The sequence below is a fragment of the Callithrix jacchus genome, chromosome 15, assembly GCF_049354715.1.
Source record: "Callithrix jacchus isolate 240 chromosome 15, calJac240_pri, whole genome shotgun sequence".
Taxonomy (NCBI): Eukaryota; Metazoa; Chordata; class Mammalia; order Primates; family Cebidae; genus Callithrix; species Callithrix jacchus.
This window is the reverse complement of record NC_133516.1, coordinates 17,948,444-17,966,713: the sequence shown is the minus strand read 5'-3', so window position 1 is coordinate 17,966,713 and position 18,270 is coordinate 17,948,444. Positions and strand designations below refer to the sequence as shown.

General features: G+C 40.8%; 1 protein-coding gene, 1 long non-coding RNA gene and 1 pseudogene across 11 annotated transcripts in view; 2 read left to right on the top strand and 1 right to left on the bottom strand.

Annotated features, from left to right (window-relative positions):
* Positions 1–18,270, top strand: part of LOC103788187 (uncharacterized) — a 245,189-nt gene that overhangs the window by 87,875 nt on the left and 139,044 nt on the right. The window lies entirely within an intron of this gene.
* LOC100409072 (enolase-phosphatase E1 pseudogene) lies at positions 354–1,042 on the top strand (annotated as a pseudogene).
* On the bottom strand, positions 8,697–18,239 carry LOC118147984 (uncharacterized). 2 transcript variants are annotated; one of them, XR_004734718.3, is made up of 4 exons: positions 18,168–18,239; positions 17,797–17,925; positions 16,161–16,256; positions 8,697–15,304 (listed from the first exon to the last, which is right to left on the bottom strand). It is a non-coding gene; the product is annotated as an uncharacterized LOC118147984 (long non-coding RNA). The 2 variants fall into 2 exon arrangements; XR_004734717.3 differs by lacking the exon at positions 16,161–16,256.

Here is an 18,270-nt window from a genome sequence, read left to right as displayed (position 1 = left end):
TATTGCATCCAAGTTAATTTCTTGAGTATGATTGTACCCTGTGCAGAGGTGGCCTCTCCCAGCATGGGCCAGGCTGCACCCAGTTGCTGACTCCAGGACTATACGAGCCGCATTCCTTGCTGCCCTAAGCCTTCCCGACCACCAGGCAGATTTCCCTAGTAAGCATCTGGGAGAGAAATGTTCGTGTTTTCGATGCCCGCTGAAATCAACCTGATCTGGCTAGACATGGAAGGATGTTTTATTCCTTACAGTGAAGAAAATGTTAGAGAATCTGTAGACACATTGGGAAGAAGAAGAGATGAAGAAGTCAACCTGATTTCTTTAGACATGGAAGGACATTGTATTTCCTTACAGTGAAGAAAATGTTAGAGTATCTGCAGACACATTGGGAAGAAGAGGAGTAGCTGCAGGGTATCAATCTCTTGAGGAAAGAGACTGAAGAGGACATTTCCCTGGATAGGGCTGTTCCTGTCCCTGCAGCAGGAAGATGTGTGGCATGGGAACGGAGCCGATGCTCTGCAACAGATGACCCAGGCTGTGGTAGACAATGTGTGCTGGCAGATGTCCCTGGATGGAAAGACCACCATGTTCAAACAGCTGCAGGGCCGCATGTGAAGGGCAGCATTCACAGCATGGCTCATGAAAGCAGAGTTATTTGAGAATGTGTTTCCAGCAGTCAGGAAGTGGAGAGAGGCTGGACTGAAGGAGTGCATCTATTCCTCAGGGAGTGTAGAGGCACGGAAATTGTGATTCCGACAGTCTGCAAAGGGATTCTTGAGCTTGTTGATGGTCACTTTGATACAAAGATTGGACATAAAGTAGAGAGTGAAAGTTATCAGAGGATTGCAGACAGCATCAGGTGCCCAACCAACAACATTTTGTTTCTGATAGATGTTACTTGAGAGGCAAGTGCTGCTGAGGAAGCAGATATGCAGGTAGAGGTGGTGGTGAGACCTGGAACCACAGGATTAATGGATGATTAGAAGACTTACTAAGCTTCATCACATCCTTCAGCAAACTGTCCCTGCCCTCCTCAACCTAAAGAAGGGTTTCCAAGGAAGATCACATTGTCTCACAGAGTTGTCCCTGTTGTGTCTAGTTGTATTCTAGTGGTAAAAGTAACTTACTGGCCGGGCACGGTGGCTCAAGCCTGTAGTCCCAGCACCTTGGGAGGCCGAGGCGGGTGGATTACGAGAGATCGAGACCATCCTGGTCAACATGGTGAAACCCCGTCTCTACTAAAAATACAAAAAACTAGCTGGGCACGGTGGCACGTGCCTGTAATCCCAGCTACTCAGGAGGCTGAGGCAGGAGAATTGCCTGAACCCAGGAGGCGGAGGTTGCAGTGAGCCGAGATCGTGCCATTGCACTCCAGCCTGGGCAACAAGAGCGAAACTCTGTCTCAAAAAAAAAAAGTAACTTACTTAGAAAACCCACATGTATACTCATATGTATGCCAGTACATATATGTGTATGTGTGCTCAAAATAACTTCATAGGCACATAAATGGGAAAAGAGACTTAGTTCAGGGAAAACAAAACTTACTTAAAGATGTTTATGGCCGGGCGCGGTGGCTCATGCCTGTAATCCCAGCACTTTGGGAGGCCAAGGAAGGCAGATCACAAGATCAGAAGATCGAGGCCGTCCCAGCCAACATGGTGAAACCCCGTCTGTACTAAAATACAAAAAATTCGCCAGGTGTTGTGGTGCAAACCTGTAATCCCAGCTACTCAGGAGGCTGAGGCAAGGGAATAGCTTGAACCCGGCGGGCAGAGGTTGCATGCAGTGAGCTGAGATGGTGCCACAGCACTCCAGCCTGGCAACAGAGCAAGACTCTGTCTCAAAAAATAAATAAATAAAATAAAGATGCTTATATGTAGAAATCGTTTGGAATCATACTCTAAACCTATTGAGGGCAAAATGTAGTTGATAGAGGAAATTGCTAAAATACTTACCATGTGTGGTGTTTATAAAGTCACGTACCAAAAAGGAAAGCTACTTTGAGGAATTATTTGGAAGTTTTGTTATTTTCATAACAAAATATTTCCAAGAATTACTTCTAATAATAATACTTTGCCCCGTTTAACTGTGATTTACAAGATTATAACAGCTGTATTTTATATATGCCTCCTTATTTATCAAAGGGGTTTTTGTTTCTGCTTTAAAAGAGAGCAAAATCGAAAAAGAAAATACACTGAGTCTTGATCAACCAACTGTCTTTCACTTAAGAAGAAACTTGCTAATCAGCATGGCACTTATAGCAAGCAGCTGCCTTACCAATGAAAAAGAGGTACTAATGTAACAGTTAAAAAAGAGATGTGTTTCCTAACATTTAACAGAACAGTCTTAATCCTGCTGGTTGTTATTGTTACAGATTTTATAGTTGCCTTTTTAACTACTTGTGAGCACAATTTGAGAATATATGTTAATTGCTATTTACTTTTTAAAATAGTTTTTATTGAAACCAGTTCATAAGATTAAGACAAGTCCTAATATGTAATATTGTCCTTCAGAATGGAGGTGAAAAATATAAATTTCATAACACCAGTATTTATCCTGGTTTAATTCTAATAGGATGCCCCATCAATTGCATGTTGTGATTAATAGAAGCATTTTCTTCTTCACAAAAAGAGAACATTCTTGTTTCTTGTTTTTGTTTTTGAGACAGAGTCTCGCTGTGTTACCCATGCTGGAATGCAGTGGCGCAATCTTGGCTCACGGCAACCTCTGCCTCCTGGTTTCAAGTGATTCTCCTGCCTCAGCTTCCTGAGTAGTTTGGATTATAGGCACATGCCACTATGCCCAGCTAATTTTTGTATTTTTAGTAGAGGCAAGGTTTCAGCATGTTAGACAGGCTGGTCTTGAACTCCTGACCTCAGGTAATCTGCTCACCTCAGCCTCCCAAAGTGCTGGGATAAACTCCATGAGCTGCTCCACTCAGCCTAATTTTGTTTTTTGTATGTACATACCGAATGTGTTAGAGTTTGCAACTTACTCTGAGAGGGCTCAATAAGATTAGATAGAAATAAATAAACAAATGAAAGAATGAATAAATAAATATAAAGCAAAGATGCCAAAATGTTAACTATTTGGGGTCACTAAAGATAAAGTATATTCAGAAATTTCTTGTTCTATTTTGTAACTCTTTAATGTATTTTAAAATGAAATGTTAGAAACATTTGCTTCCAAGAATATGGAATCAATATTGTTGTTTTTTCTTATCCCTCCTGCTAAGCACAACTAAACTCTTGAACATATACATGAAATAAACACCGTTTCTGAAAGGCAGAGAGAAGAAGGTAGGTAATCTAGGGACCTTAGGATACAAGAGACAACACAGTGGTGAATTCTATTTTCATCTCACATAAATCAAACTTTGCAGTGCCGAAGATGGAAACCCAGAAACACCAAATAAGTGAATAAAGTCCCACCAAAGTCAGGTCTCTAGCCAAAGGGCCAGGAAAGGGGGAGCCTAGCAAGACAGAAATAGTTTTGACAATAACCACCCCACTCTATCAAAACTTCACAGAAAAATCTCATGCCTCTTTACACCTACACCAGCAAAGGCTAAAGAGGAACCTCAATTTTCACCCTCACCTAGCTGTAATTAGCCCCTTGCAGGAGGGTCTCTGAGACAGCCAAGTTAGGAGCTGAATCTTTCATCACTATAGAGTGAGGACAAGTTCTCCCACCCACCCAGTGTCAGTCAAAACCACAGGGAGAGCCTGGACTTCCACACATACTAAGCAGAAATAAAATACTCTCTTAGTGCCTTCTGGAGAATTATCTAAAAGGGTCTAGTACAGAGTTAGGACTTTCACCACTTCCCACAGTGCCAAGACTGCCATCACCATCAGCACCATCCCATGTGGAAAGTGAAGGCCACGTGGACATCAGTAACCTAGCATTCGCCTCTTCCAGCTAAGCAGGTATCAGCAGAAGCTCCCAGTAGGAAGCTGGAACTCTCGACTCTACTCAGCAGTGAGGAGGATCCTGTTCTACTATGTGTCAGTGGAGGCCAAATTGGTAACAAGATAGTGTCCTCCTCTTTCCCTACTGAAGTGATGTCAGAAAGAACAAAATAAAACAGAAGGTTATTAGTAAGATCCAGTTTTTCATAACATAATGCCAAAAATGTCCAGATTTCAATTTAAAACATTTGTGCCAAGTACCAGGAAGGTCTTGAACTGAATGGAGAAAAAAAAAAAGACAGTCAACAGAGGCCAACACTAAGATGAGAGTGACATTGGAATTATCTAACAAATATTGTAAAGTAGCTATCGTAAAAATGCTTCAATGAACAATTATTAACACAATTGAAGCAAATTAAAAGAAATACAGAAAATCCTAGCAAAGAAATATTTCTCAGCAAGAAATATAAAATATTATAAAAGACAAAATAGAAATATTAGAACTTAGAACTGCAGTAACTGAAATTCAAAAACTCAGTGATGGGTTCAAGAGCAAGATGGAGAAGACATAATAATTAGTGAACTTCAAGAACACTAGAAATGACCCAATCTGGACAACAGAGAAAAAAAAAGACTAAGAAAAATGTGAACAAACTTCCTGTGGAAGTATAACAAGTTTTGTGTCATTGAAATGCCAGAATAAAAGGAGAAAAACTGTGGAGCTGAAAATGTACTTAATGAAATGATGAACTCAAATTCCCCAAATCTGGCCCAAAAAAATCCACAAATCTTCAGATCTGAAGGCTGAATGAATCACAAAGAGAAAAAAATAAAGAAATTCATACCAAGACACATTATAGTTGAAGTTCTATAGTTGTAGTTCAAAACTACAAAGAAAAAAAAATTTGAAAGTGACAAAGAAAGAGCAAAACCATACCTATATAAGAAAAAAAAAGTCAAATAACAGTGGATTTCTCACCAGAAGTCACTGAGGCCAGAAGAAAGTGGCATAACGTTTTTCCATGTGCTTTAAAAAAACAATTGTCAAGTTGTAATCCATTAGCCAGTGAAAATATTGTTCAGGAACAAAGGGAAATCAAGACATTTTCAGATGTAAAAAAATTAAGATAAATTGTTGGCAGAAAACTTACCATAACAGAAGGACTAAGAAATTTCTCTAGACAGAAAAGAAATTATTTTTTAAAGACTCTAGGAACATCAGAAAAAGGAAAGTAAATAGTAAAAAAAAAATATAAACAAAGAAAATAGACTTTCCTCTTCATCTTCAGTTTTCCTATATTTGGTGATTGAAGAAAAACAACACTGTCTAATGTGGAGTTAAGTGTGTAGAGAGGAAATATTTAGGAATATTATGTCATAAATAAGAAATGTTAAAGCAAGCAAAGTTTATACACTTCATTTGAATTGGTAAAATGATTATACAAGTTAACAGTGATAAGCTATGTATATATAATGTAAAACCGAGAGCACCACCAAAGATGCTGTATAAAGAGATAACACCCGAAAGGGTAGGAAAAAGTTAAAATGAAATGCTAAACAATGTTCACATAACACAGAGAATGACAGAAAAAAAGAAAAAGAAAACGAAAACAAAGAAACAAAAAATAGAATAAACCCAAACAATAATTTTAAAGGAAAATCTTAACCTTAAGAGATCAGTAATTACATTAAACATACACAAACTAAATACATCAATTCTTTAAAAACAAAAACAGGCTGGGCAAGTTGGCTCACGCCTATAATCCCAGCACTTTGGGAGGCCAAGGCAGGCAGATCACCTGTGTTCAAGAGTTCAAGACCAGCCTGGCTAACATGGAGAAACCGTGTCTCTACTAAAAAATACAAGATATTGGCTGGGCGCGGTGGCTCACGACTATAATCCCAGCGCTTTGGGAGGCCGAGGTGGGTGGATCACGAGGTCAAGAGATCGAGACCATCCTGGTCAACATGGTGAAACCCCGTCTCTACTAAAAATACAAAAATTAGCTGGGCATGGTGGTGCGCACCTGTAGTCCCAGGAACTCAGGAAGCTGAGGTAGGAGAATCGCTTGAACCCAGGAGGCAGAGTTTGCAGTGAGTTGAGATCACACCATTGCACTCCAGTCTCGGGGACAAGAGCGAGACTTCATCTCAAAAACAAACAAATGAAAACAAAACAGAGATTGACAGGAGAAAAAAGAAGAAGAAAATGGAAGGAATCACTCTACCTGATATTAAGGCTTAATCAATACAGTGTGGTATTTGGTGAAGGAACACACACATAGATCAGTGGAACAGGTTAGGGAACCCCAAAACAGACTCATACACATATGCCTAATTGATTGTCGACAAAGGCGCAAAAACAATTCAGTGGAAAAAAGGTCGCCTTTTCAATAAATGGTGCCAGAATAATTGGACTTCTATAGGAAAAAAGTGAACCGTGACACACTCCTCACACTTATATAAAAATTAAAGTGAATCATAGATTCAAATGTAAATTACAAAGCTAAAAACATTTTATAATAAATATAGAAATTACACGGGCATATCTTGAGCTAAGCAAAGAATTCTTAGAATTGACACTAAAGGCATGATACATAAAACAATACAAGTGATAAAGCAGATTTCATCACAATTACAAACTTTTGATCCACAAAAGGCCCCTATTAAGGGGAGGATAAGATAAGCTACGACCGGGAAAACATAAGCAAAGTACATACATAACAACGAACTGCTATTTGGGATATATAAAAATGCTCACAACTCAACAGCAGAAACAAGCTCATGAAAAGAAGTCCATCATCATTAGCCATTAGAGAAATGCAAACTAACATCATGATGAGATACCGATATACACTCAGTGGAATGGCTAAAATAAAAAAACAGTGACAGCATCAAACATTAGTGAGCATGCAAAGAATTCGAGTCATCCTTTACATTAGTCTGGGAATGTAAAGAAGTGTAGCCATTCTGGAAAACAGGGTTTTGTTTTTTTTTTAAACTTAATATGCAGCTACCCGATGACCCAGAAGCAATTGCACTCCTGGCCATTTATTCTGAAGAAATAAGGATTTGTGTCTGTACAAAAACATATACACAAAAGTTTATGGCACTATATTAGTTTGCTAGTGCTGCCATTAACAAAGTCCTGCAGAGTGGCTTAAACAACAGGTGTTTTGTCTCACAGGTTTGGAGACTGGAATCCCAAAATCAAGTGATCAGCAGGGTTGATTTCTTCTGAGGGTTGTGAGAGAGAATCTGCTCCATGCTGCTCACCTCGCTTCTGGAGGTTTCCTGGAAATCGGTGTTTAATCTCTGACTTCATTTTCATACGGCCGTCTCTCTGTGTACGTGGCCACCTCTATATTTAACCTTTTCATAAGGACACCACTCATATCGAATAATGGCCCAAACTAATGATTGTATTTTACTTTGATTACCTCTGCAAAGACCCCACCTCAAAATAGGGTCACTTTCTGAGGTACTGGGGGCTAAGAATTCAACATTTTTGGAGAGCAAGATTCATTCTATACCAAGCATCTTTGTAATATCTCATAATTGGAAACAACCTAGACGTCTTAAAATAGGTGAATGTTCCCAGTACTTTGGGAGGCGGAGGTGGGTGGATCACGAGGTCAAGAGATCGAGACCATCCTGGTCAACATGGTGAAACTTCATCTCTACTAAAAATACAAAAAATTATCTGGGCACGGTGGCGCGTGCCTGTAATTCCAGCTACTCGGGGGGCTGAGGCAGGAGAATTGCCTGAACCCAGGAGGCGGAGGTTGCGGCGAGCCGAGATTGCGCCATTGCACTCCAGCCTCGGTAACAGGAGCGAAACTCCGTCTCAAAAAAAAAAAAAAAAAAAAAATAGGTGAATGTTTAAACAAAAACTGGCATATCCATATCATAGAATGTTACTTAACAGTAAAAGGAAAAATATATTGATACATGGCTACTACCTGGATGACTTTCCAAAAAATTACAGGGAGTGGAAAAAGCCAATCCCAAAAGGTTATATACTGCATGATTCCATTTATAGAGCAATTTTGAAATGACAAAATTATAAAAATGAGAACAGATTGGTAGTTGCCAGAGGTTAAGGAGGGGATGAGATGAGAGGGATCAGAGTGTAGCTAAAAGGGCAATACAAGGGCTTTTTGTGGTAGTGAAATGTTCTGTGTCTTCACGGCATCAAAGTTAATACTCTGGATGTAATACTGTACTGGAGTTTTGCAAGATGCTACCATGGGTAGATACTGAGTAAAGGGTATATGAGATCTCTCTGTATTGTTCCTTATACCTGTGTGTTTATTTAAAATTATCTCCGAATTAGGTGGGGCATGGTGGCTCACACCTGTAATCCCAGCACTTTGGGAGGCTAAGACAGATGGATCACCCGTGGTCAGGAGATCAAGAACAGCCTGTCCAACATAGTAAAACCCTGTCTCTACTAAAAATGCAAAAAAATTAGCTGACCATGGTGGCAGGTACCTGTAATCCTAGCTACTTGGGAGGTTGAGGCAAGAGAAGCGCTTGAACACAGGAGGTGGAGGTTGCAGTGAGCCGAGATCACACCACTGCACTTCAGCCTGGGTGACAGAGTGAGACTCCGTCTCAAAAAATAAAAACTAAAAATAAAATAAAATAATCTCAAAATTAAAATTTTTAACAAATAAAATGTTTTTTAAAGTTTTCACTATTTTTTCAAGATTCTAGTAGTCATATATAACAAAAGTTAAAGTCTTGGAAAATATAGACTAATACATAAACACTTAAAATATCATTCATAATCTAATGCAAGGTTGGACTGTCTCTTATAATTCAAAATGTTACTATATATGTAACCTAGATAAATCTGAGATGACCCTGCCCCGTAAAGGGTAGATAACACTGAGTCAAACACATCCTCATTCTTACATTCTTTTCAGTGTCCTGTTAAAATTGAAAAAAAAAAAAAACCTTCTCCAGATTTTTGTTTGTACTTGGAGGTAGGAGTAGAAAGTGATTACAGCACATAGGTATCTGCATTTCTGGAAATCATGTTTGTTTAATCAGTTCCATTTATAGGTCATCTCCCAGGTCTGCTCATGTCTTATTCAATACCACTGCATACTTGGTTTCCCCAAACTCTACTCTCTTGAGAGAGGTTCATGCACAGTATGTTTTATTGATGATCAAAGGCAGGTGGCTGAGGAGGGTACTACATTACACCAGCAAAAATATGTTCAAATCAGAAATCAGACTTCCTCATTCTAGGAAGACTTGATTCTCTCACAACCAGATATTACCCCTGTCCCCTTTTCCCTCAAGGTTGTCAGCCTTGTGCTATTTTCTAACTTCTCACGTTTTCCCATACTACCAAATTTCAGCTCACGGTTTATTCAAATAAGTTTAAGGCCGGGTGGCTTAAGAAATATAGTGGCTCGTGCCTGTATTCCCTGCACTTTGGGAGGCTGAGGCAGCTGGATCACCTGTGGTCAGAAGTTCAAGACCAACCTGACCAGCACGGTGAATCCCCATTTCTGCTAGAAATACCAAAAATTAGTCAGATGTGGGTGGTGGACCCAGCTACTTAGGAAGCTGAGAAAGGAAAATTGCCTGAACCCAGGAGGCAGAGGTTGCGGTGAGCCGAGATGGTGCCATTGCACTCCAGCCTGGGTAACAAGAACGAAACTCTGTCTCAAAAAAAGAGAAAGAAATTAAGACACAGAAATACATAGAGGAAAGACCATGTGAAGACCCAGGAAGAAGGCGGCCATCTAAAAGCAAAGAAGAAAACAGGTCTCAGAAGAAGCCAGTCCTACTGACATCTTGCTCTCATACTTTGAGGGTCCAGAGTCATGCATCAAGGAATGTCTGTTGTTGAAGCCGCCCAGTCTGTGATACTTTGTTATGACTATCCTACCAAACTAATGCAATGGGTCCAGTCACTCGTGGCAATTTGTTTTTACTTTGCATGTGACCCAGTTATCAGAAATAAGATGTAAGAGGAAATTTTTGGGTCTTTAAAATGAAAGTATTGTCTGTTGTGTTTTAGTCATTATTCTATGAAGACATGTTGTTTAGAACTGCAGCAGCCATCTTGAAACCATGAAGAAAAGAAAAAGAAAATTCCAGGGACATTGATCTTAACCCTTGACATCAATGAGTTGCTGATCTACCTCCAGAACTGCTAATCTCTGGACATCTCATCTCTAAGTTTTATTAATAAATCTCCATTTTCTGAGTTAGTTTTGACAGGTAGTCTTATTTGTAGTGAAAAGCATCAAAACCGTTAAACCTCCAAATGCTGCATTAACTGTTTTCATATGATGTCAGTCCACTCTTTGTCTGAAATCTGGAAGATTCACTGTCAGAGATAATATTAGCAATCACAAGATTGAATTTCATCACATAGAAAAGTGGAGGGAAACGGACAGAGGTACACTGTGAAGCTACTTCCTCTCTAGGTCTTGGCATATTAATTCTTCCATTCAAGAATTGTTTACTGAGCATCATTTATGTACCTGTGCTTGGCGTCATTTCCATTGAAAGGGAAATTGAGTCTAGAGTCTGAATTCAGTTCAAATTTGTTTATTGTGTATATGGAGACTAAATATTTTAGCAAGACTCATTTGGCTGATGAGTAAATCCAAACGAGTGAGGTAAATCCTGGCCTGTTGCCTCTGGCTCCAAAAGCAGCCAGACACTGTCCTTTCCATTTTCTACTTCATGCCATGATAGAGAGGCCTCTTATAATAAGAAAACCACTGGTCAGACGAGACCATACCTGAAGAAACAGCATCAAATGGCAGGTCGGTTGGTAGCCACAGGGGGACTGCATACTGTGGGTCTCTGCTCCAGAAAGCAGCCCACCAGCATGGGCTGCCTGCCAGAGGGTAATCACAGCTTGTAAAAAAGCATGCTGGCGCCACCAGGACACAATGAACTGCCCCTCTCCCTTGAGCCTCATTACACCAGAGGTGGGAGAACAGGGAGAACAGCTGACACAATTGGTGTCGAGTTAAACTGTCTGTCTGAACCAAGCAATTCATAATTGGAGTGAGGAGGGGCAAGTAAAATAAGCGTCATGTTTTGTGGTTTTTTTGGGGGGGTTGTTTTTTAAAAAAATTTGTTTTTGCGACGAGAGCCAAGAAATCATTACTTTCCCTCCAGGTACCCAATAACTGAAAAGCCACTTTTGCGGCGCCAATGCTGCCATCTCGGTATTGTTGTTGCCCCACTGAAGAGTGGGTAGGGACTGGCAGTTAGACAGACTGTGTTTTAATTGGCCTCTTCCTGGAGGAGAAAGAGCCAAATGTTTTCAGGATGCTTATTCGAGCCAGTTTCAGAGTAATAAAAGTGCATCTTTGATACGCAGAGAGTTTATGTTCTTCATAAAAATGCTAATTTCAATCTTTGCTGAAAGGAGTGGCAAGAATGGTTTCCCCCTTAGGCTTTTTAATATGAATACAGTTGTACTGTGTGGATGACCTTGTGCTTATTAAAGAGGGTGAAGCTTATGTCCTGTCTACAGCCTTTCAAACCCCACTCTAAGGATTTTACCATGGTGAATATGAGAGTATTCAAACTCTTTTCATGGAAAACTGGAAAGCAATGTATTTGTTTCTTTAAAAAAAAAATCTCTAATACAAATACACAGGGAGAACTTACCATATTTTTTTCCTTCATTGAGTATGTTTTTCCAAGGTCAATTTGGAGGTTCTTCCTACTTGGCTGAGAAAAACTGGAGCCCCAGTAACTGCGTTCACAGCCCTCTCAGTGGCTTGGAAACCATCCCCACCTACAGATGCTACGAGAAGTTACTGATGTTTTTCCAGGGCCCCAGTGTTTGCTTCTCTCGCTGCAGAGAGGGAAGACAGGGTGATGAGTGAGGTTTTATTTGTCCTATGGGATGACTCATTGAGCGAGAGTTTCTGACCCAGAATTCTAGTCTTTCTCTTCTCTGTTCATCCTTCCTCCCATCCCCTTGGATTTTTCAGTTTGGGGGCAGGTTTCCAGTCACCCTCTCCCATAATCCTCTCCCTCAGTCTCAAAATAACAACAAGACTTCCTTTAAAAAGTTAAACTTCCCACAATTGCATTCAATTTACTCTGGGAACTTGTTTAAAGGGCAGGGGTTTTGAAACATGATCAACAAAATAATCAGTTCTGGATTACATTAAATAGTATCCTTACAGACTGCGCCAAACCTTAAGAGGGAAAACAGCTACCTTCGATCTCTCTCACCATGAATGGGACTCTGTGTGTCTCAAAACGTTTTATTGAATATTTCCCGAAATGAAGTCTGTTTTTCCAATAGGGAGAGTGTACAGTCTTTCTCAGAACTCAGACCCATCTTCAATCCAGCTGTGGCCAGGTATGGCTCAGCAGACTTCAGCAGCTCTCTGTTGCTGCACAGCTGACACTCTGCATCCTCAGGAATGCCAGTCTATTTTTTTTTTTTTTTTTGAGGTGGAGTTTCACTCTTGTTACCCAGACTGGAGTGCAATGGCACGATCTCAGCTCACCGCAACCTCCGCCTCCTGGGTTCAGGCAATTCTCATGCCTCAGCTTCCTGAGTAGCTGGGATTACAGGCACGCGCCACCATGCCCAGCTAATTTTTTGTATTTTTAGTAGAGACGGGGTTTCACCATGTTGACCAGGATGGTCTCGATCTCTTGACCTCGTGATCCGCCCGCCTCGGCCTCCCAAAGTGCTGGGATTACAGGCATGAGCCACCGCGCCTATTATTTTAAAAGGGTCAGGTGAGAGGGCATTAAATATAAAGAAATCAAAACACAGTAGACTAACGGAATGGAACACCACCGATCAATTTTCATTAAAGCCATGGAAATGCAGGTGATCAAATACCAAAATTTACTTGTATAATACCTGATTTTTAATAACCCTGTCATCTCTTCTAATTCACTGTAACACATCCAAATTGCAGTTCTTTAAACCTCCTCTTCCCATCTATAAATTGGATGAAGAAAAAAAGAAACACAGAACAATACCACTTCTTTTATTCTTTTTTAAGAAGAAGTTCCTAGCAAAAACTTCATATTTCTTATGAAAATGCTGCTGCCAAACTTTATAATGCCCTGCACTTTTATTCCAGGTCACATAAAAAATGGTCATAGAGAAACGATCTCTTCCGCATGTTTTAAATCTAGCACAACCCAGTAATAACCAAGAAACCCAGTTAATAGATGCTTCCGTGGACTGTGTCTTAAAGAAGACAGTTTCTCCCCCATGCAGGAGTGACAAAGGCCAGATGGGTCAGTCAAATCAAACTGTGTGTTAGGAAAAACATGGACCTTAACTCAAAGGCTTTCTACAAACACCAAGTTTAGGTCAAGGCTAGTGTCACAGAACAGATTAATTGGAATCAAATGCAATGAGGCTCTCCTGGAATTATGAAGAGTGAACAGTTACCTAATGGATGGGATGAAAGGATGGAGAAAAAGCTTGTGAGCGTGTTATGAAAGGCTTCAGTGAAGAGTGGAGATGTCTTCCTTGAAGTGTTGACATCTGCATTAATCAGGGTGTCTCTTCGATTAACCAAGTGAAGAATGGCTGGGTGTAGTGAGGTAAGAAGAATGCTATGGGAAGAAGAAAACACATTAGCAAGAGCATGGAGACATTGAAGAACATGGCATGAAGGAGAACAAAAGATTCATGAGTGGTGAATGAATAAATACATGGTCTGAAATGAGCAGGTAACACTGAGGGGCATTGATGTCATTTGAGAAGAAAAACGACATAATCAGACAAATGAATAGTATCAGAGCTTGGTAGTATGAGAAGCCAGGTAAGCCTGTGACTTCTCTTATTTTTCCTATATGGTCAGATTTAACATGTTTTATCATTAATTTTTTGATGTGCATTTTACAGGTGCAAATTCTCTTCTTGTCTTATTCACTTCTATATTTCCAGCACCTGTTAGATGTCTGGTATACAGGAAGCATCCACTCAACACATATGTTGAATAAACGCATACAGCTTAAGGCAACCTGGGATGACGACAGCGAGGACAGAAACAGATGTACCCATGGAAGTCATCAAGCAGCATTAAAATCAACATCATCTGGCAACTGATTTGATTTGGGGGTGGGGTGGGGCAAAGGTGACAGATTTAGGAATTATGCTGGTTCAAGCGAGGCTGGAAGGTTGCACTCACAAGAGCAAGCATGGGACCAGGTTCAGAAGGAGTTGAGGTTGGCTTTGGTTCTGTCAGGTTTAAGCTGTGATGGCAATCTTGTTTAAAAAGTTCAGGAAAAGCGGGAATGCAGAACTGGGGCTCAAAAATGAGGGTAAGGCTAAACAGAGAGGTTTGACTGCTCCCTCTAAAGAAGTGTCAGTTAAAGTGGTGGGCAAGGATGGACTTGCCCAGGAGGGAGGGCAATGAAGAGAAAGCAAACAAAGATAGTGCCTCAGGGAGGAAGGCCAGATGAGCTACAGTCTGAAGTTTGGGAACCAAGTCTTAATCTCCTGATCCAATTATCTGATCTCTTATGCATTCGGCTGTCCCAGAAAACACCACAGCTCCTTGTTCTGCCAAGGGAGATGATGCCTTTAAATGCATACTGCATTCCAGCCATTAACTACAATCACCAAATCTTGCATCAACCACCAAGAGTGGCTCAGAGATTGCCACTTGAGGCTGCACATTGCAAACTTATTTTCCCCTCTGGTGCTACTTCGTTTCTGATGATGTTATTAAAATGAAAGGCTATTTTTTAATGAGCTTGGAGAGAATCCGCTTAACCGAATTGTTCGTAAAAGGAATAAAACACGTCAAGACTATGCTTTGCGCCAATCCACCAATATAGGAACCTGCAGTTGCAAGAACCTTCTTATGTAAATATTTACAAGGAGACTAAAAAAAGAAAGCGGTTTGGGGAGCCACCAGATGGAATAATACAAGAACAAACTTGAACACAGTCAAAATGGGCTTCACCAACAACAGGAGTCCTCTCAGGAATCCACCATTGCCTGGGAGGTGAGAAAGGAAGAATAGAAAGTTAAAAGGAAAAGCAACTTCTGGCAAAGCTTCTCTTGGGACTTATTTCAGCTAATCTCTGAAAACTAGGTTTTCTTTTTTATTAAAATCTTCAAAAACAATTTATAATAAACTCCCTAATAGTATTTATGAATTAATTCATAATCCATCGCTTTGCTCTCTCTCTAACCAAGCTCTACTGTCGTCTCCTGAGGATATTCAAAGATGCTGCTTTGGTGCTCATGGGTGGTTAGCAGGAGTGAAGCCTTCTCCAGGGTTTTCTTCCCGAAGTCCCAGGCTGGCCCCTTCACTTTTGACTTCTGAGGCAGAGGAGTCTGATCACGCTGCTGCACGTGAACCTATTATGCATTCTCAGTTTTCATTTCTCCATCTGCCTTGAGTAGCCTAATTACAAAGAAAGGAGCAATAACAGATATATCAATTATATAATGTTTTTGCAACTGCTCTTTGCCCTCCCCTCCCCTCTCTCTGGGTCCCCTGTACAACCCTTTTCTGACTCAGAGCACATTTGAAGCAAACTTGGCTCACAATGCATTTTGCAAATAAACCGCAAAATAACATGATTGTAAAAATGTTAGCTGCAAAAGTAATAAATAAGAAACCAAATAAGTATGTAACCACAGAGCCTTGTCTGGCTCCTCGGCTCACTGACCACAGCAGCTCTCTGTTGTCTGTCCTCACTAGGGGACAGAGTGAGGGCACTAAGAAAATGGGAAGACACCCCATCCTTGCCCGGGGGTCTCATAGGTGGAAGTGACACATAGATATAGCATTTCAACACTGTGAGACAGAACGTTCTATGTCAGAACTCCCCAATCTAGAAAAGCATTGTCAGAGAAGAGGAGACGCAGGCTGTTTGTCACCATGGTTTCAGGTTCACCTATTGTTTTTGAGAGTACCTGTCAGGGGTCTGGCTCTGTGTCTGGATGCATGTACATAGCATCTCAGATTACTCTTAGCAACCCTTGGATTGGGTATGATTAGTCCCAGTACACAGATGAAGAAACTGAAGCCCTTCAGAAACAAATAGCAGTTAGACCACAAGATTTCAGATGCTACAAAGTCCTCATACTGATTACAGTGGGAAGAGGAGAGTGCAGCAGAAATATGCTGTGATTTCCCCCTTCCCCACCGCCCTTTTCAAGCCTGGCTATTGAGATGCGCCCATTTTTCAAAGATTTGGGGATTAAAACGCCAAAGCCTAAATATCAGAGTTGCCAATTATTTTACTTATATTTACTTTGAAATCGTGCCAGTCTAAAGACCCTCTTCACCAGCAGACTTCTGTGGCTGGGAAAATTCTCTCAAGGTGGTGACCAGTGTAGTCCAGTCAAAACTGAAATGGGAAATTGAAAGCTAGGCTTGAAGTTGAATAATCCAGTGCAAAATTTTCAAATCACGGTCAGTATATAGTAATTTTATGCCTCAGGACAGGGCTTAAATATTAAGGATAGAAAAAGAGTCACTAATGTTGGACATATACAGACACAGCAGCACATGAGGCCCTGTGGTCAGGGCCCCTGCATCACACAACCGTGGAGGACCCTAGTCACATTATCAGCTACGTGCATAGTGTCCCTCCTCCGGGTTTATGCAACAAGCATGACCTGCAGAGCTCAAGACAGCCTTTCCTCAGGGAGATACTGAAAACAGCAAAACACAGCAGAAACCAGGGAAAACACAGCCTCAAGTAAATTAACAAGCAATGGATGGAGACAGGTCCACATCACATGATAACTAGAGGGGAGGGGAGAGTTATGATTGTTCTGCAGGAATTGGGAATGGAACCATTGCCCAGTTTATTCAGCATGCTGACATGCATTCCTGCCTTTTGTTTTCACAACAGCTCCATGAAAAAGGGTTCTTATTCTTATTTACCAAATGGGAAAACAAAGGCTCAGAGAAGGGAAGTGACTTTTCTAAAATGTCCAGCTCTTAGATTGGAAGCCAAGACCTATGTCCAGGTAGCACCTGCCTCTGAGCTTCTCCCACTACCCCCTCATTGGCCTATTGGGAATGCCAATGAAGAGGCACCAGCAGGAGCTCCGTGCACCAGACTCCGGAGGGGAGCTGCTGAAAGTCTTAAGGAAGAAGCAAAAGAAATCTTAGGAGTGGAGGAGGCATAGACGGGATAAGAAGGAGTGTGGATGAGAGTGTATGACGTGAAGTGATCCACAGAACTTTGGAATTTATTAAAAGTCAAACCAAATTGTTCCTTCTCTGATATGTAGCATTCCAAATGCTGAAGGTTTGTGGTTTTTATACAAACTTTGTTGTAACTTGATTGGGATGGGACTCTTTCTAAAATCGATTATGCATTTGTCTATCTTCTAAGATAAAGCATAAAGAAAATAATTTAGCCTTTCACAAGGGGTCCACACTGTAGCCTGTCACTTTCTTCCCTGAAATATCAGATGACATTCTAGAGGACTCTCTAAATTTAAAACACCACTTGCCTCCACACTCAATCCGGATTGCTGTGATTTTTAAGTTGCTGAGGATTTGTGGGGGGGTGGGGGGGATTCTGTTTATTTTGTTTTCTACCTCCTCACTTCTTATCAAACCATCAACCTGTACTTGTCTTCCTTTTTAGTAGGCCTGCTTATTGCAACCCCTTCTGCCACATCGAATGTGCTGTTTTTGGTCTTGTGTACATCTATAGGCAGCCAAGTTTATTAGCAGTTTGTGTAAACTAAAACTTCAAGCTCTGAGTGAGGAACTCTAGTAATCAGCAAACGATGTAGACATTAGCACATGAAGCTTGAGTCCTACCTAGAGCTGTGCCTGCGTGCATCCCTTGCTCATTTTGCCAGGTTAATTTGTGTTTTTTTCAAGATCTAACTTAAATAAAAAGATCTAATTTAAATAAAACCTACCTCAGGAACCATTCAATGAACGCCCAGCTGAAGTCACTTCTCCTGCTTCTGAACTATCAAAACTACAAGATATGCCTGTCTCTGGGATCACCACTGCCTTCCCTGGGTTTATTGCCTGTGGGGATGCTCCTGCAATTACAATGAAAGTTTAAAGACAGAGTTTGCATTTTTTTGTCTTGATACATGCCCCCTAACTGGGACTTTGTTTATTATAAAGATAGTAATGCTATCCCATAGAGAATTTCATCCTAGCAGAAGGGGCAAACAGGAAAATGAGAAAGGAGGACAGTTGGTGGGGAAAAGAGTTAGGGAGGAAGGCAGGGTCCGAGAGGAGGAGAAAGGAAAGCTGGAAGATCTTTTAGTTCCTTAACCTAGTCCATTTCCCCAAAGTAGCAGCAGCACGAAGTCAGGAGCCATTCCTGGCATTTCCCAAGTCTCTCACTAGATTCTCTCCAGTAACTGCCAACTACTGTA